The 22,421-nt window shown below is 36.9% G+C and overlaps 1 protein-coding gene across 6 annotated transcripts in view; it reads left to right on the forward strand.

The window, feature by feature from the left end:
• PDE4D (phosphodiesterase 4D) overlaps nucleotides 1-22,421 on the forward strand; it is a 1,617,209-nt gene that overhangs the window by 1,278,769 nt on the left and 316,019 nt on the right. The window lies entirely within an intron of this gene.

Below are 22,421 nucleotides of genomic sequence, written 5' to 3' on the forward strand. Positions count from 1 at the left end.
TCAGAGGCTATGGGCACCAATAACTTCCCTTATGTGCGTCATGAACACTAAGTTCATTTTGTTTGCATGTGTATACAAATATTTTCAATGAATGCTTCTCTTTGTTTTGTATGTTTGGAAAATTTAAAACTATTATTGTTTTTGTATTGGTATTTAAACATCTGAATATACAACATCAAAGATGATATTAAAAAGTATAAAGCAAATTATCCCAAAATTAGGTGTGTAGTTACATGTTTACTTGAAATTCTCTCTAGACTACATTTGAAATAGGAGCTTCCATAGGGGGAAATTTAACAGCTTTTTTACAAGCTGTTTAATTGTAATGTGCTTTAAAAACACTTTAGCATGTCATAGACCTTCAAAACAAAATGACTAATCATCTACGGAGATCTGTAGAGAATGGTTCTTTTTTTTTTTCCTTTTCTTTTTTTTTTTTTTTTTTTTTTTTTTATTGAGATGGAGTCTCCCTCTGTCACCCAGGCTGGAGTGCAGTGGTACAATCTCGGCCCACTGCAAGCTCCGCCTCCCAGGTTCATGCCATTCTACTGCTTCAGCCTCCCAAGTAGCTAGGACAGCAGGAACCTGCCACCATGCCCGGCTAATTTTTTTTTTTTTCAGTAAAGACGGGGTTTCACCGTGTTAGCCAGGATGATCTCGATCTCCTGACCTCGTGATCCGCCCACCTCGGCCTCCTAAAGTGCTGGGATTACAAGCGTGAGCCACTGCGCCTGGCCGAAAATGTTTCTTAAATGTCACTTTCAATTACCACTTCTAGAGCTAACTTGCAAAACAATTGTTTCTCCACCAACTGAAATAATGATTTCACCAAATATAAGATAACCTGTGGTCAGTGTGAACTTTGTCTTGATTTAGGAGGAGGAAAGCAAAGTTCCATTTATGAATACTTTGAAAATTTTAAGAAATTCTTCTAAATTGTTTCAGCAACCAGGCCAAAAGAGAGGCCTGGAATCCCAGAGTGTGGGGAAACTTTAAAAGTTCCACTTATGGCCGAGTACGTGGCTCACGCCTATAATCCCAGCACTTGGGAGGCTGAGACAGGTGGATCACTTGAGGCCAGGAATTCAAGACCAGCCTGGCCAACATAGTGAAACCCCATCTCTACTAAAAATACAAAATTAGCCTGGTGTGATGGTGCATACCTGTAATCCCAGTCATTCGGGAGGCTGAGAATGAGAATCAGTTGCACCACAGAGACAGAGGCTGCAGTGAGCAAGATCGTCCCCCTGCACTCCAGCCTGGACAACAGAGTGAGACTCTGTCTCAAAAAAAAGTTTCACTTGTGCCTTGGGATTGACTGCCTGCTATCATGTTTTTGCTATGTGTTCTCTACCCGAAGCTCCAGTACCTCTCCTCACAGAAATCACCTCTCCTACCAATGCCAAGGGAACCTGTTCCATTTTTATTAGAGTTCTTCTTTACATGACCTCAAGTCTTTTCGTCAAGATTTACTGATAGAATACCAGTAAATCTACATTACTCCAGGTGTCTCTTTACTCTTACCTAGCCTTTGTGTCTATGCCATTCTTCTCAAGGAAACTGCCTTCCTTTATCAGCTATCAAAGTCCATATTTAGGATCCCCTCTCCTGGAAACATTCTCTGACTATCCAGCCCAGATAATTTTTTTCTCCCTGCTTTTTCATTATAACATTCATGATCTATGTCATTCATTCATTCATTCATTCATTCATCCATCCATTCATTTGCCCAATATTTCTTGAGTGCTTCCTAAGTTCAGGCACTGTTCTAGGTACTAGGGACATAGGAGGATAGAAGCCAGGCAAATTTTGCGCTCATTGAAACTCTACTAGGTAAGAATCGATAGTTAAAAAAAAAAAAAAAAAAAAAAAAATTCACATATGAGGCCTATGAAGCAAATAAAGCAATAATGTGGTGGTTTTCATGGACATTATGTCTTTCACTACCCATCCCTCTTTTTATTGTAAACTCCCTTAGGCAAGTATAACCTCATCTATGCATTAGTATTTATTTACCACAAGGACCCATAAGTATTTATTGATCTATCTTCCTAAGTATGTGATAATATTCTAAATAGATAGTAGATTTAATCATTGGAATTTATGTGAAGTTGGATTAAATTGATCACATGATAATTACATTTAGTATTGCATGGAAGGACACATTTTCTCACTTATAGAAGACTAAACAAATGTCACAATGTTGATAGATTCCTTTATAGGACGTTAACTCTGAAGCAGTTGTGAAAATGCATGAGCTAGTTTCACTTTCAACTCGATCCTTTTGGAATCATGACAGATTTTGCTAGCCCTTAATTCTTCTCCAATCTTTGTTGATCCCTCCTGTTTCAATCACATAAGACACTTATCTCTCCTCCATAAAGATCTGAAGGGTTAAGTCACCTCTTTACACCTAATTACATTGAGCCCTGTGTTGGTTTTTCAGGGATAAGAGGAAGTATCAGATCTCAGTTAATGTATTCACTGTCTACAGTGCCTAACAATGACACAGGATAACTCAATTAAGGGGAAAAAGACTCCATTTATCAGCACAGAATTCTTCCCTTTTAACTATCATATGGCAGCTAACCTTGCCTAACCTAGTAAGTTTAACCTTGTGTTTTACCTGCGCGCACGTGTGTGTTACTAATTTCTAACTGTACCAGCTCCTGAATTAATATTTGGCAACATCAACATTCCTCGTATAATGAAAAAGCATGGTCCAAGAGAGTTGGACGTGACCTCTCTAAACATCAACTTACAGCTGCAAAATAAGGAATAAGTTGTAATTATTCCTTTTTTGTAATAACTACCTTACAGGGTTGTTTTGAAGATTAGAAGAGAAAATATAGATAAAGCACCCAGTGGATAGTAGGTATAGAATAAATGTTAGTTTCCTTCTACCTTCTCTGGCTGATGTAACAAAATTACTCATTCTACTAGTCACTCAGACTTTGGTTAATCATTAGCTAAAGAGTAACAATGCAGGATTTTTTTCTTTTAAATAAATTAGGATTGGTTTTATGCTTGGATGGAATAGGCACTTGCCATTGCATCACAATTCAGAATTCCTCCTGAAGGCCTGAAGGCCTGAAGGCCTGAAATGTTTACCATTGGAAACTAATCCCACGGTAAGGTTACTATTATTTATTATATCTACTATTAACATATAAAATATTAAAATATGAAGTAAATATTACCCTACTGATGCATTAACCACTCAACATAAATTAGTTTCTTGGCGATTAATAAAACAGTACATCAGTATGTCCTAAACAGTGGCTAAAAGGAAACCTGGTAACCACCCCCACCCCAAACCTGTTTTGTTAGGCCAGGCAGATTTTTTCTTTTTCATTTTGAATTAGCATCACGATTGAAAGTGGAGAGATCTCACATATAATTTCACATTTCTCTGTACAATTGAGAAACGTTGGCTATGTTGGCTCTGAATAGCAGCTACCGCCTTTCTTTTTTTTTTTTTTTTTTTTTTTTTGAGATGGAGTCTCGCTCTGTCGCCCAGGCTGGAAGTGCTGTGGCACGATCTCGGCTCACTGCAAGCTCCGCCTCCTGAGTTCACGCCATTCTCCTGCCTCAGCTTCCTGAGTAGCTGGGACTACAGGCGCCTGCCACCGCGCCCAGCTAATTTTTTGTATTTATAGTAGAGACGGGGTTTCACCGTGGTCTCGATCTCCTGACCTTGTGATCCGCCCGCCTCGGCCTCCCAAAGTGCTGGGATTACAAGCGTGAGCCACTGCGCCCAGCCTGTTACCTCCTTTCAAGGTTTGTATTTGAAATATTTCCCACCCCCATGAGTCCTTATCCTGACACTGAGGACAAATAAGAGTTGCTGTCTATCATCATTCCAAAGCTGTCTTTTATTTCTTAAATTCAACCTGCTTCACTCCCTAATACCACCAGCCCGATTTCTGAGAGGGGCTGAGGTAGGAGGAGGAGGAAAGCAGAGAATGGAGAGCATTTTCTCTGAGAGCTGCCATTTTAACAGATCATTCAAGACACCATATTCACATGATGGTTTCTTACTCTCTGATGAAAACTACAAAAACAGAATACACAGGGAAGGTAATCTGAAGGTGATACTTTTTCCATGTGATCCTTGGCCTTACAACCACTAGTCAAGCCTGAGGGCAGAAGTTCCTGCCTCATCTCTGCCTGATGTTACCAACTAGGCAGGCTAGCAGAGGCAACAGGCACCCTGCGCACCTGAAGAGCTACCTGGATACCCTAGAAGAAGAGTGGGAGGTTAAGGATGAGGACAAGTCTATCAGAACAAAAGCCTGTCAAGACCAGAAAGAGAAAGTCACACTTTTGACTTTACAGTTTGTGTTGGGCTGACACAAAGGCCTCAGTTAACACCAAATACAACTTCCATAGACTTCAAGTTTCCCTCATATTTTTCCTGGGTCACTATTCCAGAGTTGAAAAACTGAACTACATCTAATATTTTATTAAAATAAAATTGAAGATTATTAGAAAGTTTATTAGTCAATAGTAAAGTGTTATTTGGTTAGCTTTCTTAAATAATGCCTTTTAATAGATATCTGATTGCCCCAACAAAAATCTTCAAATGGTTCATAGACCCTTTGTCAAGCTTTTGTGCCACCTGAGAGATAAAAAGGTAAACGGGGAGGTATAATGTTAATGTTGTAGCCTTTGCTTAATGTTTATTTTTGGAAGGCCTATCATTTTTTATCAGTATCTGAAACTGCATGGATTTCTATTAGCCTTCACCAATAATTACGTTTGAAAATATCCAGAAGAGACAATCCCTACCGCAATCTCTTTTAAACTCTTAATGGCTGTCATAAAATTCTGTTTTTCATTTTCTCTAAGAGCATTCTATTAAACTGTTCCTAGTTATTAGCCTTCATAAAGGCACACAGAAAATGTTTCCTCTACAGCCATAAATATTCTTAAAGCAGAAGCATAATAAAACAGCTGTGATAATGTTTTATTCATTCCAGCATCCTAATGATTGAACAAAAGAGAGACACAGTCTTTAGAGTTAACCTTTATTGAGTCCGTGACTGCGTGCATTGTTCTTTGAATTATTTTACCTGCACTATTTAATGTAATTCTCCCAGCCACTCTGATTTCACTCATTTTACAATTGAGGAGACTGAGGCATAGAGAAGTAAAGCAATTTGGCTGGAGTAAGGGCCAGGTTAGGACTTATACCTTGGCAGTCTACCTACAAGGTGTTCTTAACCACCATCTGACACTGCTTTCTCTGTATAGCCCAGAGTGTCAACCTCAGTGCTTCAACTTCAGCTTTCAGGATCTATTTAAAGATGGAAAGTATAGTTACATTATGTCACCATTGGAGAAAGACAGGGCCATCATTTTGCACAGTTCTGAAAGCACAATTCACACTGTGGTTTGTAAAAATGGTACTCTCTAGAGTTGTTCAATGGACAGCTCACACAGAGATGCAGTGGCCCCGCTAAAATAACACCTTATATAAAAGAGTTTTACTCTTCATTCCCTTAAATGATTCTTGGTAAGACTGGCTGACACACACAAGAAAACAGCTTCTAAGTTGTCTCGACCGGCAGGACAGTCGAACGGGCCCTGAAAGGGGGAGTGGGAATGGAGGAGACAAAAAAACACGAGAAATGGAGACAAGACAAATAGCCTGATCAAGTCTCGTTTAATAATGGTGGTGCGATGCCTTATATAGGCTGGCAGAGGAAGAGGTTGGGCCAGGGCGGTGACGGGGGACCGGTCTTCTCAAATTACAATTGCGCATGCACCGTGGGTTTGTAATTTTCCCGGGCGCGGGATCGCACCTGCGCCGTAGGCTGCATATCTTCCTGGGCGCGAAAAAGTTTGCGCCTGCGGGAAAGGTTTGGGCGCGTGCAGGAAAGGTTTTGCGCGGGAAAGGTTTAGGGGCGTGCGGGAAAGGTTTTAGGCGCGCGCAGGAACAGTTTATAATGAAGAACCCGGAAATGTGCCATTTTGTCTCCGCTTTGCGGAGATCAAGCAACAGAGGTCGGCTAACTCCGGGCCTCATGGCTCAGGACACTAAGTAAGTCTGTCCTCATACTATGATCAAAGGTCAACATTAAGTTTCCACAATTAATTTTACATAATCCAAAGACTGCCAAGCAGTTTCTCTGGGTAAATTAAACATTCTATAGCCATTTTTTTCTGCTTCCAGTCATGTCCAGCAACAAGTTGAGAAGACAAATGTTCTCAGAAATAATCTCCAAGGAGTTGGAAGCAGGCTACTTATACGTTTAATTCACCAGAATAGGTGAGCATGGTCGTGGTGACCTTTTCATGCTGTTGCAGAGCTAAGTATGAAGAGACGACTCACAGTCTTCCAATGCAACATAGGTGACCCTGCAGCCAGATTTTGCCTTCAGTGGTATGTGACTCCCATGGGGTCAGAAGAGTAGCTCAGACATTGAAATTTGACCTAATGGCCTACCTATCTGCACATGCACCCCGCCCACTTACAGAAGGGCAAGAACTCCTCTGCATTACTGAGGCCTTGTTATTATTATAGTTCCTATTTAGGTGAGAACACAATGGAGAAAAAAATGCATTTGGTTATTTGGCCTCTGTTTGAATATTCTGTGTTTTTTTTCCGAACAATACATTCTACATAATCTTAAAAAACAAAGTCCATTTCAAAGAAAAAAAATACTGACCATATCTGCTGAGCAATAGAGCAGAATGGGAAAAAGAATTTTAAACTCTAATATATCTGTTTTCCTTAGGGCCAAAATTTCTTGTCATGGTTCTAGTTTCTCTAATTGAAATAAGAACCTAACCCTGTTCAAAACCTCATCCCTGGGAGTGAGTGAAAAATGAATGATTCTCCTATTTTCTTGGATCGTAGTAATGACTCTCATCCCGGTGGGGCCACCAGCAATGCCATGCTTCTCAGACTCTAGCTTAGTTCCTAACCCACTCCCCAGGTATTTAAAAGAATAGTTTAACACAACTAGAATCATTTAAATAACTGTATTATTTAAGAAAGCCATATTACTGCTTTAGTTTGGTCATTCAAATATCCAAACCTTGAACTTATCACCTTGCAATCGCATGTGTTCCGTTATTCCAGAGAAAACCTTAAGGTTTTCTTCTTCGCATTCTTCTTCTTCGCAGCTAAACTTTAGGTCCTCAGAGCTGGCAATCACAATTTATGTTTTCTAAAAATCATCTGTGATACTAAGTGTGAGCTGGATCATGAATAAAACCCTTGTAACAATAAATGCTTGATGACTTACTTCATCTCATTAGCAAGGGAAGGTAACTCATAATTATCAAGGTAGTACAGGAAATAATGCACTATCTGGAAATGCTAAATACATCTTCTTGCATGAATCACTTCTTACCAGAATTCCCTTTCTTTCCAGATCACACCTCCAGGGTTCTGTGGTCCCTATCAGGCACTATAGTCCTCAGGGGCTACAGCCCATGGCTTTTCATGGGGCTATAAAACCATTTGAGAACTGGAAAATGAAGTAATTGAATACAAAAAGAAAACTGCAAAATGAGGACTAACATTTAATTAAGTGTTCAAAGCATAAGATATCTCAACTTCATTAATTGTCAAATGAGTATTCATAACATTTTATTAAATTAAAAAGATACTTATATGCTGAGTTTTTTATTTTATAAGTATCTCCAAGTGTGCTGGATGATTGCAAAGAAATCAAGGCAGTCATTGGTTAAATGAGTTTAATAGTAGCCACATAATTTCAAAAGCAAAATTATAAAGACCCTTCCGAGACTGTTGATAGCAAAAATAACCTACATTGTGGAAAGTGGGTCCATTTTAATATGTTAGATATAAGTAGTGAGGCCTAAAAAGGTACTAAAACATCTTTACCTAAGGTACTTCCCATTTGCAAGATTGTTACTTTAAAAATAGCTTATATTTTAAATTGTTATTACTTTTTATCACTCTAATTTAGTAAGAATTTATAGTTACTATAAGGTAACAAGAAAAATGTTAACTATCTACAGAGATGCCTGAGAGTCAGCCAGGGAGTAACTTAAATCCTGCAGGAATCTGACTCACTGAAGACTATCAGCTGAATGAAGGCTTAAATTTCATGGTCTTGGGTGGGAGAGCTTTTTCATATTCTTTCCCCATATGGAATAACAATCTGCCCTGAAAACGGGGAGTATTTTGGCATGATCTCTTCTTGCTTATTTGCCTTCCATTTTCCATAAAACAACTTCTGCCAAGCACCATACTTAACACTTAACTTTTCTGCAAAAATATCAGACAAAGCACTGTCTTTAAGAACATAGGGAACACACTAGATCTCTTCTTCTGAAAATTACTGTTCTATGTTGTTTGTGGGTGTTTTTTAGAGTTCACTGCATGCCTGGAATGAACAGACTGTGTTTCTCCCCCCAAAAACACAGATTAATATACAAGGTCAGGTTAAATAGTGTCTAAGTCTGCTTTCCTATCCCTTAAACAGAAGCTATCCATTCAAAAAAAACTTTTTTATACTTTTTTACTTTTTAATTTTTGTGCATGCATAGTAGGTGTATATATTTGTGGAATATATACAAACATACAATGTGTGATAATCACATCATGGTAAAAGGGTATACATCACCTCAAACATTTCTCCTTTTTTATGTTACAAACAATCCAATTTTACCCTACATACAATACAATAAATTTACCCAACATACAATAAATTGTTAACTGTAGTCACCCTGTTGTACTATCAAATATTAGCTCTTATTGATTCTATCAAATTACATTTTTTTAATACCCACTAAGTATCCCACCCTTCCCTCCACGCTACCCTACCTAACCTCTGAAACTGTCTTCTGCTCTCCTTAGTTTGTTTTAATTTATAGCTCCAACAAAAAGTGAGAACGTGTGAAGTTTGTCTTTCTATGAGTGACTTATTTCACTTAACATAATTATATCCACTTCCATCCTTATTGTTGCAGATGACAGTTCCTCGTTCTTTTTTATGGCTAAACAGTACTACATTATATATATGTACCATATTTTCTTTATCTATGCACCTGCTGATAGAAATTTAGATTGCTTCCAAATCCTGGCTATTGTTAATAGTGCTGCAATAAACATGGGAGTGTAGATAACTCTTTGATATTCTGACTTTCTTTCTTTTGGGTATGTACTTTGCAGTGGGATTGCTAGATCTTGTGGTAGCTCTGTTTTTAATCTTTTGAGGAGCCTTCAAACTGTTCTCCATAGTGGTTGTACTAATTTACATTTCTACCAAAAGTGTACCAGAGTTCCCTTTTCTTTACATCCTCACCAGCATTTGTTATTGTTTGTCTTTTGGATAAAAGCCATTTTAGCTGTGGTGAGATGATATCTCACAATAGTTTTGATTTGCATTTCTCTGACGATCAATGATGTTGAGCACCTTTTCATATACTTATCTACCATTTGTATGTCTTCTTTTGAGAAATACATATTCAGATGTTTTGCCTATTTTTAAATCAGATTTTTTAAAATTTAATAATTTGCCTATTTTTAAATCAGATTATTAGTTTTTTCCTATAGGGTTGTGTGAGCTTCTTATATATTCTGGTTATTAACCCCTTGTCAGATGGATAGTTTGCAAATATTTCCTCCCACTCTGTGGGTTGTCTCTTCACTTTGCTGATTGTTCCTTTGCTGTGCAGAAACTTTTTAATTTGATGTGATCCCATTTGTCCATTTTTGCTTTGGTTGCCTATGCGTGTAGGGTATTGCTTAAGAAATTGTTACCCAGTTCAATGTTCTAGAGACTTTCTTCAATGTTTTCTTTTAGTAGTTTCATAGTTCAGAGTCTTAGACTTAAGTCTTTAATCCATTTTTACTTGATTTTTGTATATGGCAAAAGATAGGAGTCTAGTTTCATTCTTCTGCATATGGATATCCAGTTTTCCCAGAACCATTTATTAAGGAGATTGTCTTTTCCCAATGTATATAGTTGGCTCCTTTGTTGAAAATGAGTTCACTGTAGATGTGTGGGTTTATTTCTGGGTTCAAAACTGATATTCCAGTTTTGTTCTTTTTGCTCAGGATACATTTAGCTATTTTGAGTCTTTTGTAATTTCATATAGATTTTAGGATATTTTTCTATTTCTGTGAAGAATGTCATTGGTATTTTTATAGGGATTACATTGAATCTGTAGATTGCTTTGGGTAGTATGAACGTTTCAACAGTATTAATCCTTCCAATTCATGAATATGGAATATCTTTCCATTTTTTTGTGCTCACTTTAATTTTTTTCATCAATGTTTTATAGTTGATAGATCATTGAAGAGATCATTGTGGACTTTTTTGGTTTAGTTAATCCTAGGTATTTAATTTTATTTGTACCTATTTTAAATGAAATTACTTTCTTAATTTCTTTTTCAGATTGTTCACTGTTGGCATGTAGAAATGCTACCAAGTTTTGTATGTTAATTTTGTATCCTGCAACTTCACTGAATTTATTTATCAGTTCTAATAGTGTTTTGGTGGAGTCTTTAGGTTTTTCCAAATTTAAGATCATATTTTCTGCATATGGGATAATTTGCCTTCTTCCTTTCAAATTTCTTTTTTTGTCTGATTGCTCTAGCAAGGACTTCCAGTATTATTATTGGTATATACTGGAATTGGTATTCCACTGGTACATGGAATACCAGTGGTGAAAGTGGGCATCCTTATCTTGTCCCACATCTTGGAAGAAGAGCCTTCAGTTGTACCCCATTCAGTATGATGTCAGCTGTGAGTCTGTTATGTATGACTTTTATTGTGTTGAGGTATTTCCTTTTATACCCAATTTTTTGAGGATTTTTATCATGAAGGGATGTTGAATTTTAGCAAATGCTTATTCAGCATCTGTTGAAATGGTCATACGGTTTTTGTCCTTCCTGTCTTCCTTTTAGTAAAGGTGATTTTCTCTGGTGGTATGTTTTAATTTTTTGCTTTATATTTTTTGAGTACCTGATGTATGTTTTTTGATATGCAATTACCAGGAGGCTTGTAAATAATATCTTATAACTCATTATTTTAAACTGATAACAACCTACCACTGATTGCATAAACAAACAAGCAAAGGGAAAACCAGTAAAAATTCTACACTTTAGCTTTGTCCCCCCCGCCCTTTAAAACTTTCTCTTGTCTTTGTATCTTATTGTACTGTCTATATTTCAAAACAAAACATAGTTGTAGTTATTATTTCTGATCAGTTTATCTTTTAGTGTTTCTATTTAAGATATGAGTCATTTACATACTAAAATAACAGAGTTATAATATTCGGTGTTTTTCTGTGTATTTACTAATACTAGTGAGCTTTGTTCCTCTAGATGATTTTTTATTGCTCATTAATATGCTTTTCTTTCAGATTGAAGAGAATTCTGTAGCATTTCTTGTAGGATAGGTCTGGTATTGATGAAATCCCTCACCTTTTGTTTGTTTGGGAAAGTCTTGATTTCTCCATGTTTGGAGAATATTTTTACAGGATATACTAGTCTGAATTAAAAGTTTTTTCCCTTTAGCACTGTAAATAAGTCTCCTGGCCTATAAGGTTTCCACTGAGAAGTCTGCTGCTAGACATATTGAAACTCCAGTGTATGTTATTTTTTATTTTTTCTTGCTGCTTTTCGGATTCTTTCTTATCTTCAACCTTTGTGAGTTTGAGCATTAAATGCCTTGAGCTAGTCTTCTTTGGGTTATGTCTGCTTGGTGTTCTATAAGCTTCTTATAGTTGAATATTGTATTTCTCTAGGTTTGGGAAGGTCTCTGTTATTTTCCCTTTGAATAAACTTTCTACCGCCATCTCTCTTTCTAACTTTTTTAAAGACCAATAACTCTTAGATTTGCCCTTTTGAGACTATTTTCTAAGTCTTCTAGGAGTGCCTCATTCTTTTTTATTGTTTTTTCTTTTGTCTTCTCTGTGTATTTTCAAGTAGGCTGTCTTCAAACTCACAGTTCTTTCTTCTGCTTGATCAATTGTGCTGTTAAGAGACTCTGATACATTTTTCAGTATGTCAGTTGCATGTTTTAACTCCAGAATTTCTGCTTGATTCTTTTAAATTATTGTAAGCTCTTTGTTAAATTTATCTGATAGGATTCTGAATTCCTTCTGTGGGTTATCTTGAATTCCACTGAATTTCCTCTGTCTAAAAGGTCACATATCTCTGTCTCTCCAGGATTGGTCAGTGATGCCTTATTTAGTTCGTTTGGTGATGTCATGTTTTTCTGGATAGGCTGTATGCTTGTGGATGTTCGTTGTTGTCTGGGCATTGAAGAGTTAGGTATTTATTGTAGCCTTGCATTCTGGGCTTGTTTGTACCTGTCCTTCTTGGGAAGGCTTTCCAGATGTTTGAAGAAACTTAGGTGTTGTGGTCTAAGTTTTTGGTCACTGCAGGAATATATGCATTAGGGAGCACTCCAAGCCTAGTAACATTGTGGCTCTTGCCGAGGTACCACCTTAGTAGCCTTGGATAATATCCAAAATAATTCTCTGGATTATCAGGCAGAGACCCTTTTTCTCTTCTCTTACTTTCTCCCAAACAAACAGTTTCAGTCTCTCTCTCTCTCTCTTTCCTGGATCTGGGGGAGGGGTAACACAAGTACCCCTGTGGCCACCACCACTGAGACTGCATAGGGTCAGACCTGAAGCCAGCACAGCACTGGGTCTTGCCCAAAGCCTGCAGTAACCACTGCTTGGCTCCTGCCTATGTTTACTCAAGGCACTAGGGCTCTATAATCAGCAGGTGGTAAAGCCAGCCAGGCTTGTATCCTTCCCTTCAGGACAACTAGTTCCTCCTAGTCCTGGGCAGGTCTAGAGATGACGTGCAGGAACCAGGGCCTGGAGTCAGAAATCTTAGGAATCTACCGGTGCTCTATTCTACTGTGGGTGAGCTGGCACCAAGGCACAAGACAAAGTCCTTCCCACTCTTCCTTCTCCTTTCCACAAGCAGAGGAGTCTCTCCCTGTGGCCACCGCTGCCCCAGGCCTGCAACCAGTACTGTCTGGCTCCTGCTGATGTTCATTCAAGGCCCAGGGGCTCTTCAATCAGTTTGTAGTGAATGCTGCCAGGCCTAGAAGTCTGTTTTGGGGCAGTGGCCCCACCTCTAACCCAGGGAAGGTCCAGAAATGCCATCTAGGAGCCAAGCCCTGGAATCAGGAACCCTAAGAGCCCCCTTGGTGGTTTGCCCCACTGTGGCTAAGCTGGTACCTAAGCTGATTTTTGGTTCTTATGAAAGTGCTTTTTTGTGTGGAGAGTTGTTCAATTTGTTGTTCCTTTGGGAGGGCAATCGGTGCAGGCTGCTATTTAGCCATATGGCTCCACCTCCCTCTCAATCCAAAAAGAAAATTTTAATTGCAAATATGATACATCCAAAGAAAGTATTTTTGAAATACAAAATAATTGGTCTTAATTCCAAGGAAAGAACCAACATAGTAAAGTGAAAATGCATTTTTTCCAAAAGTTACTTGTTTGGTCACATATTGTATTTTATTTAAATGAAATGTCTAGAATAGAATAGTCCATAGATATTACAAAACAGGTTAGTAGTTGCCAGGGAATGTGAGTGTGCAGAATGGGGAGTCATTGCTTAATGCCACTGTTTTCAAGAGTTACTTTTGTGTACACTTGTAGTCTGGTATCTAAATAATTGAAATATTTGAAAGTCGTGATTCCTAGAATAAAAACAGTGACTAACTTTTAATGATTTCAATGTCATGTGCACAAAAAAACCATGATCAGAGTAATAAGTTTACCCATTCTACCATTCTTATCAAATAATTGCTTAAATAAGCTTTTAAAAATTTCCTATTGAGATGTTACTTAAAATGATATTTGTTTAGTTCTCAAGGTTATGCTTTCCCCAGGTTATGCTTGATTTAGGTAATCTAAGTTTAAGTCCCAATGTAAGACCTAGGGCATGGTACTTAACTTCCTGTAGACCTCAGTTTTATTGACTGTGTGGTGGAAGAAATAATAGTACCTAGGCTGTGAGTTTGTTTTAAATGTTAAATGAGAGAACATGTGGAACATCTTACCCAGTGCCTGGCACATGGTGAGCAATCAATAAATGGGAGCTCATCCTGTCATCTTCAGATTTCCTCTTCTGGAGCCAGCAGGCTTGAGTTCTGACCTGGTTCATCCACTGAACTTGCAGGGGAAGCACTTAGTGCCCTTCAGTCCTCTCATCCAGTACAGGGATATACAGTCTTCATGTGGCTGATACAAATGCGAATGTGCTAATGCATCTTTACCAAAAAGAGAGGTAAAAGAAGGATAATCCTGCCAGAGATGAATATGCAAAGATCTGAAAGTAATTGAGAGTGAGGGGTTGCAAATTGGACAACACTTAGTAATGGCTCCAGAAAAGGTTCTTAGAGACTAGCCAGGATGCAGCCTTTTCATCCAGAGAAACAGCCATCTCATTCATAGACTGATTGGTGACTGATTGGCAGATTTATGAGATGACACAAACACCCTCCCCATTGTCCTGCCAAAATGTGGGGAAACTCTTCCTGGAAAAGTTATTTCTTTGAATTAAGCTTCCAAAAGGTCCTTATGAGAATTCAAATACTCTACCTGGGTTGAATATCACATTGCATAATAGTTTCTCCAGATTAAGGCCATTTTTCCTAAATATTTAGAAAATAATTTTTCGCTTCTTATCGATGATGCTGGTGTTGACTCAGTGCCTGCCTAAGACTTCTTCCAGTGTAGTTCTTTACCCCAACCAGTTTCTTTTTTCTTTGGAAGAATTTTTTTTTATTATTATTATAACACTATTGTAGGAACTCCTTTTTGGCAAAGAAGGCATCTAAAGTAACTTTTAGGGATGGAGGCTTCTGAAAAACAAGACAGAGGCAAGACTCAGTTTTGGAAATCGAATTCCAACAATGAAGCAAATGCCACAAAAGGGCACAGGAAGAAAATTTGTAAAGGGCTTATCTACCATTGTTGACCAAAGATTTATTCTGTTGTTAAGCAAACACCTTGTGAGCCAGATATTGTGCTAGGTATTCTGAATACGAAGATGAAGAAGCCTCATTCCCTGTTTTCAAAGGAACTCACAGCATTATGGAGGTCCAGGTTTCTATTTGGGCCTCCATAATGCCTTGTGCTCTACCAAGAATGTTAAAACAATCCTTTCCGGTAGGAGTTTCTAGTTAGTGGCTTATAGTTAGCCAAATGAAGACAGGATGACCATATGGTGCTGATAAATTGAAAGGAATTAGGATGAGCATCTAGAGGTTTGCATGGCCAGACACCTAATTCAGATTGCAGAACAGCAGGATGGGAGGCGTAGTCCCAATTTAACTCTTGATCAAAAAGAGAGGTAAAAGAAAAGAAATATAATCCTGCCAGAAATGTGTATGCAAAGATCTGAAAGTGATCGAGAGCAAGGGATTGCAGATTGTTCATCAGGCTTTCTCATTTAATCCCAGAGGAACCCTGGGAGGATTCTAGGTGTGCATATTGTCCTTATTTTGTAGAAGAATATATTGAATCTTAAAGAGACAATGTATTTTCAAAGCTTACACAGTCCAAATCAATAGCTGAACAGTGGCTGTAGGATTTGAATGTCCCTGTGATGTTCACTGTGTGTTGCCACCATACCCTGCAAATGTGTTATAAAATAATAATAATAATAATAATAATAAACAAAATTAACTGGAGATATTCCCAGATTCAATCAATCCAAGGAGACTGAACTTCTGATGTTAGTTGGCCTTTACTGCTACTTATGCTAGATCTCGAAGGTAGAGTAGGAAATATACTTAGCGGGGAAGTGGGAGAAAGGTGAGAGTTTCCCCAGGCAGGGGAAACAAAGTGAGCAGATTTAGGGCAAGGTGTGTGGCTGGCAATATAGGGTGGGAAAGATTAGTTATCAAGGGCTAAGCTGAATAGTAGATTGAATCCAAATGGTAGAAGTTTTTATTTAACACACAAAAAAGGCTAGAATTGATCCTATAAGGAATATGAAGCTATGGAAAGTTTTTCATCAGAGGCTTTGACATTTTAAGATTTGTGTTTTTGAAAGATAATCCAAAGATAAGAGAATAAAACCTTAGATGTGTAAAATAGGAGTCAGGAAAACTACATAAGCTATGTGTAAAGGGAGCCAAGGAGCCAGGATCGAAAGGAAGATAAAAACACAAACCAATTATTTTAAATCAAATACTAGTACAGTAACATATATTTTTAAGTTTTAAAGCTGCTTTTTTCCATAGCTCATTGATTACTCTTCTAAAACTTAATAGCAGATATTATTTGTTGATTCCTTACCATATTCCAGATACTTTGCTAAGGTTTTACATGTTTTTTTTAGTCCTCAAGAAAATTCTCTTTTCTCTTCATTTTATAACTGAGGAAACTGAGGCCAGGGAAGGTTAAATAATTTGTTTGCAATCAAACAACTAGTGGTTAGGGGAATTTGGATTTGCAACCAGGCAGTCTGACTCCAAAGGCCTCTTCTTAACTTGATCCTACATACACTTCCTAAATAGTAGGCATTTTCTCAGAGTAGATCTTTTACGTTAGAGAAAACTTATTTGTAATCTGTGATCAAGGGGAAATTGCCTGAGTTGCCTGGATTATTTTGGCATTTTTAATATGTGCAAGAAAAATGTTATCAAATAAAAGTAAATTAAATAGTTCTGAGTTTACTTTCTAATAAATCAATTTTCAGTATTTCCCATTACATCAGAAACTAAATTATTATTAAAACACATCTTGTGTGCATTTATTTTTGACAGGTTGCTTTTCACATCATTTTTTTTTTTTTTTTTTTTTTTTTGAGATGGAGTTTTGCTCTTGTTGCCCAGTCTGGAGTCCAATGACACAATCTTAGCTCACTGAAACCTCCTCTTGCCAGGTTGAAGCAATTCTCCTGCCTCAGCCTCCCAAGTAGCTGGGATTACAGGTGCCCACCCCCACGTCCAGCTAATTTTTGTATTTTTTTTTTAGTAGAGACGGGGTTTCACCATGTTTGCCAGGCTATTCTCAAACTCCTGACCTTAGGTAATCCACCCGTCTCGGCCTCCCAAAGTGCTGAGATTATAGGCGTGAGCCACCGCGCCCAGCCTCAAATCTTATTTTAATAAAAACCTCAATTTATCTCACTGTTAGTAACTAGGGCTTCATTTGGCAATGTGGTTTTTCCAGTTTTTTTCTCTTTCAAAAATCTTTTAAGAATTATTTTTATTAAAGTAAGTTAATTTTAAAATTTTGCTTTATCTCTTGAGATTGGTATATAGAGTTAGGAACTACTTGATTAAATATAGGAAGCTACTATAAATTTGAAATAAGAACTAAAGTTATCATGTGACCAAACTGGATAAGCACTGATAGCATTTGTATATATTTAAACAGAAAAAAATAGAAGAATAATTTTTAAAAACACACACCAGATGTTGGTAAAGGCAAAGATGTTTTTGCTCTTGACTTTGTCTATGAAAGTCAAGTGAATACTTTGTAAAGAATTGATGATGGATAAGACAAGTACATTGATTTCTCAAGGTGTGAATTGTTGTCTTCAAACCTTGTGCTTCCACGATTGTTTTTTCTTTAATAATGAGATACCTAGACCATAACTGGCTATGCGATTCTGAATCTACCTTTACAACTTAATCTTTATGATTCCATTATATGAGATATCTAGAGTAATCAAATTCACATGGACAGAAAGCTAAATGGTGCTTGTCAGGGGCTGGGAGAAGAGGAGAATAGGAAGTTACTATTTAATGAGCACACGGTTTTCAATTTGGAAGGATGAAAAACTTCTGGAGATGTATGGAGATAATCATTGTGCAACAGGGGGAATGTACATTGTACCACTGAACAGTACACCTAGAAAGGGTTAAAATGTCAATTTTATGTGATATGTATTTTACCATAATAAAAAATACTTAATATTTACCTATACTTGGAGAGAGTTTACATATAGTCATTTGTTAAATAAAATTTGTAAATGCATATGCTTAGATAAATATATAAAATTGTTTTAAACTAAAACTTACAGATTTCTAGCTTTAAAACTGTGGAGAAACAATCTTCCTATGCCATTTTTTTCTTTAAAAAATCACTCAAACCAATAATTAGTACAAAAAACAGAAAAGTACATTTCATTTTTGAGGAAACTGGGAGATGTCTGTAACTCTAGCCACGATGCATAAAGATAGAAGTAGATGGAGAAAAGGTCAATGACTTAACCAAATAAGAGAACCATACTAAAGTGAAGCAAACTGAGCTGCCCCACTCCCCCAAAACATACTTTGGAAGACGGAAGAGTTCTAAAAATAGCAGGTGTATGAACATGTATATTATATACACTTCTCCATAAGCCCTCACTCTTTCTCAGTGTAGTCAACATACTTTGCATCCCTCTCCATGGAAGACAGAGATTTTGGGATACTAGGCAGAAAGTAGAGGAAGGATAGCTGTATGTTTAATTCTATTTAGGACAAATAAATGAATGTCTGCAATGTGTCAATAAGATTTCAGCGTCCTTCTCCTACCCATACCAGAACGCTAGCAAGCATGTTTATATCCTTCTCTAGAAAAATAGAGATACCCCAGAGGGGAAAAAAAAAAAAAAAAAAAAACTCTTACAAATAGTAACATTTGGAAGAGGCAAAGAAAATGCCCACTGGGCACTTAATGATGCTGCAGTAAAAGTCCCAGTGCACAAGCCTCACCCATGCACTTAGAGCTTACTGTCACCTTTCTATGGTTTCATTCTTGCATATGAATTGGAATCAGGAATCAATGCTGGAGTTTGAGAATACTACACTCATCACTCTTTGATTACATTATTTACATGTATTTCTTTAATAAAATTTAAATATTTAATTCAAAATAAGGTTAAATTTGCCGAGATGCATTTAAGTTTAGAACAAAGAAGAACAAGAAACGTGAAAGAGGCACAAGAGGAGAGGCAGAATGCAAAGGAAATACAGCAGCACTTAGAAAATTTTAAATTAGATAATTTTTCTTCTGAAATGCAGTATTGAATTAGTGCAAAATTCTGAAAGTCAATTACAAAATTCATTTTATGTCAACATTACTGACTCCATGCAGAAATGTTTACTCTAGTTTTAAAAACTAGTATTCTGTACCTTTTAATAGGCAATGTAATTTGTTGACAAATATTGAAATTTATACATTACCAGAGATTTCACGTACTGTTACCTTTTAAAATGATCATTTGTTAATCAGTATTACCTAATGCAGCAATCAAAATGTCATCTGTTGCATAGGTAACAGGAAACTACCATTACTCATGTTGTGAGATGGTCAAAGACCTTATCATACTTTATGGTTAACAAACTCATGATGTTGTCATATATGCCCTCATCACAGCGTTTATGATACCTAAAAGTTAGTGCCTAAAAGTTAGAAACAAGGACAGTGAAGTTAGATTGTTTAATCCTGCATATCTTAAAGATCTAAAATTTTCTGGCTGTTAAATATGTTTATCATTATACTAGTAATGTACATGCACCTTTTTTATTATATTAATTCATTGCCACTGTTCAACTAAAGAGGATGGGTGAATTTTAAAAACTTCCAAAAACTTGCTAGCGTTTTTTTAATCTCTCTTCCTCTTTTCTTTCTGTCTTACACACACACACACACACACACACACATACACACACACACACACACACACACACACATACACATCATGAAGAGCAAGCTTTGGAATGAAATATACTTGGATCCAAAAATTTTGAACAAATTATTGGCTTTCTTTATGTATGGAATTATTATTATCACATCTACTTTGGAGGGATGTTGTGATGTATAAGTAAGAAAGTAATGTCTACTTAGCACGTAGGTAATTAATAAATAGTAGGGATTTATTATTATCCTAACCTGACAGTTTATGAAAGAGGTAGGAAATCTGAAGATAGGAAAGCCCTCAAAATATAATACTCTGGACTTCTCCTTTGGGAATTAAGGAATGTAGCTCCAAGCAAGGTTCATGCCAGTACGAAAGTCCTTGAATCCAATTGTATTCCTAGTAAGTGTAATAAAATAAAAGAAACCTCTAGGAATTGCCTCAAAATTCCCCTCCAGATAAGGAAAATAACACAGTATTTCTCAATAATGAGAAACTGCTACAGGAGTTCAAAGTATCTCGTTCTCATTAACGTTAGAGTACAATAAAGAATAGCAGGAAACTGTAAAAACTGCAGTCCCCTGGTCTTTTTTTCTAAAAGGTTAGTTTGACTTCTCTGGAGTACTGAATTTCAGCATATTTGAGAGGCCTGAATATTTAGTTGATATATGATATGGCTCTAAGAAATATGCTCATGATAGATTGGAAAGTATAGAGTATCGTAATCTGAAAATAGGAATTTAGAGAACAGAAGATTTGACAGTAGGCAGAGTATTTGAAAGTAGTAATACTTGAGAAAACCTGGGTTGTATAGTAAAATTACTCTGTAACACCTCATTCAATTGGCTTCAGTTAATGTTTAATGTTTAATTCAGGGATAAATGTCATAAGTCTCACAAGTCATGCTCACCATTGAATGATAAGAGAAAGGGAGATCACATTTTAGGTGCACACAATCTACCTGTATGCAATTGACGCTTTCCATGTAAGTGTTGCCAGGTTGTATTAGGGGCACCATTAGTGGTATGAGACAGACTTTAGGAATTATTTTGGACTCTTTTTTTTTCCTATTAATATACACTTATATTTTGGGGGCAAATTATACCAGTATATTAAACCTATTTACAGAATCAATGTAAAGTTACTTTTTATATTAAGTTTAAGTTTTTTTTTTTTTTAAGTGAGCCGATTAAGAAAAATATCAAATCATGGTATAGATGGAATGCTAATATGGAAAGAATTATGAAGGTGGTGTTACAACTGAAGCTTCAGAAACATCAAATGACATAGTCATTTGATTCAACAAAACATCTACAGATGGATGACCCAATGCACGTATACATCTATGCTACAGTCTATTGAAATGTGGTAACAACCAGAAAGTAAAAGGTCCATACATTATACAATTCAGTACAACACGGAAATACTGAGAAATAATCGCAGCTTCTGGATCAAAAGCATGGGCCACATGGTTCCTAAATCCAGTCTCACCATATTCAGGTCTCCTCATCAGCCTGCATGCCATCATATGCTTGCATGCTAACAGGAATTTGGAGGGAAATGCCATATCTTTTCCATTTGGGGAAGCTTTTCAGTGGGAAAACTACAAGATGCTTAGATTACAAAACATTCTTTCAGAAAAGTTCATGTGAAAAACGGCCTTACAAGTGGAGAAAGCTCTGTAACATCGAATATATACTATTTGTTTTCTTTTATTCTGTCATTGCCTTAAATATTAGGAGTAGAAACAAAATTTAAATTTAAATCTCAGTGGTCTTACAACATAGTGCATTTTTCTTTCTCTGTAATGGCAACCTTGATGTAACAATCCAAAAGCTTTGAATATTCTGGTTAGTTCCATACGTTGTCAGATTCCCCACTTTAGTTTATTTTTGTAGGGGGAAAGGGATGATTTATTAGTCATTATGCGACTATTATACAGTATTTAGTAGATGCCCAATAAGTGTGTTAGGTTTTCAGAGAAAGAAAATATTGGGCAAGTAAGCAAGGAATAGCACATGGGGCTGCGTTGAACTCGTGTGTGTGTGACAGAGAAGGGAGTGGCATCAGGCTAAATAATCTCACTAGGACATGGATCTGGGGGACAGTAGAACACAGGCTAATTATTTCTATAGAGTTCAACATTCAGACATTACATTCTCTGATCATTGTCATTTTCTTTCTGAAATGGCAACTGGAAGCTATTTGGTAGACCTTACATGGAGAGAACAGTGTTTCAAATGAATAGTAGTTGCTTAATTTTACTTGGTTTGCTTTTGTTCTTTCTTTTCCCACATTTAAATTCCAATGAGAAAAAAATTAAACCTCCTCCTCTAAGTCCCCTCTCCCCTAAAAATTATTAGTCTCACAGACCATTTAAGTTTCTAAAAAAATACGTGATTAATTAACCTGCTTTAAAATGCCAGCAATATACTAGACATGAGACAGTGCTAAGAAAGTGTGAATGTCCCCTGGCAGTCATAAGGAAACTGAAAAGCTTAAGGGGATAACTATGTGGAAAGCAATTTATTGGCATTTACCATAAGAGGCCTGAGAGTCATTGAAAGAAGACTAAGTCACAAATGCACCTTGAAGTGTGACCAGGGGAGCAGATGAAGGGTTTGTTGTAAGCAGCAGCCAGAGCCTCTGGCGGATGCCTTACTACATTTTCCAAGTTGTTTGGGTGGGTCACAACTGCACTCCAACATCCTGTCTGCAAATGCTAAATAAACACCAAGTTCACGTCAGACTAGAGAACCAACGTACTAACTAATGCCATTTAAGCAATCAGAATGCTTACATTATTTTCACTTGGTTATTC

This window comes from Piliocolobus tephrosceles, chromosome 4, assembly GCF_002776525.5.
Source record: "Piliocolobus tephrosceles isolate RC106 chromosome 4, ASM277652v3, whole genome shotgun sequence".
NCBI classification, from domain to species: domain Eukaryota; kingdom Metazoa; phylum Chordata; class Mammalia; order Primates; family Cercopithecidae; genus Piliocolobus; species Piliocolobus tephrosceles.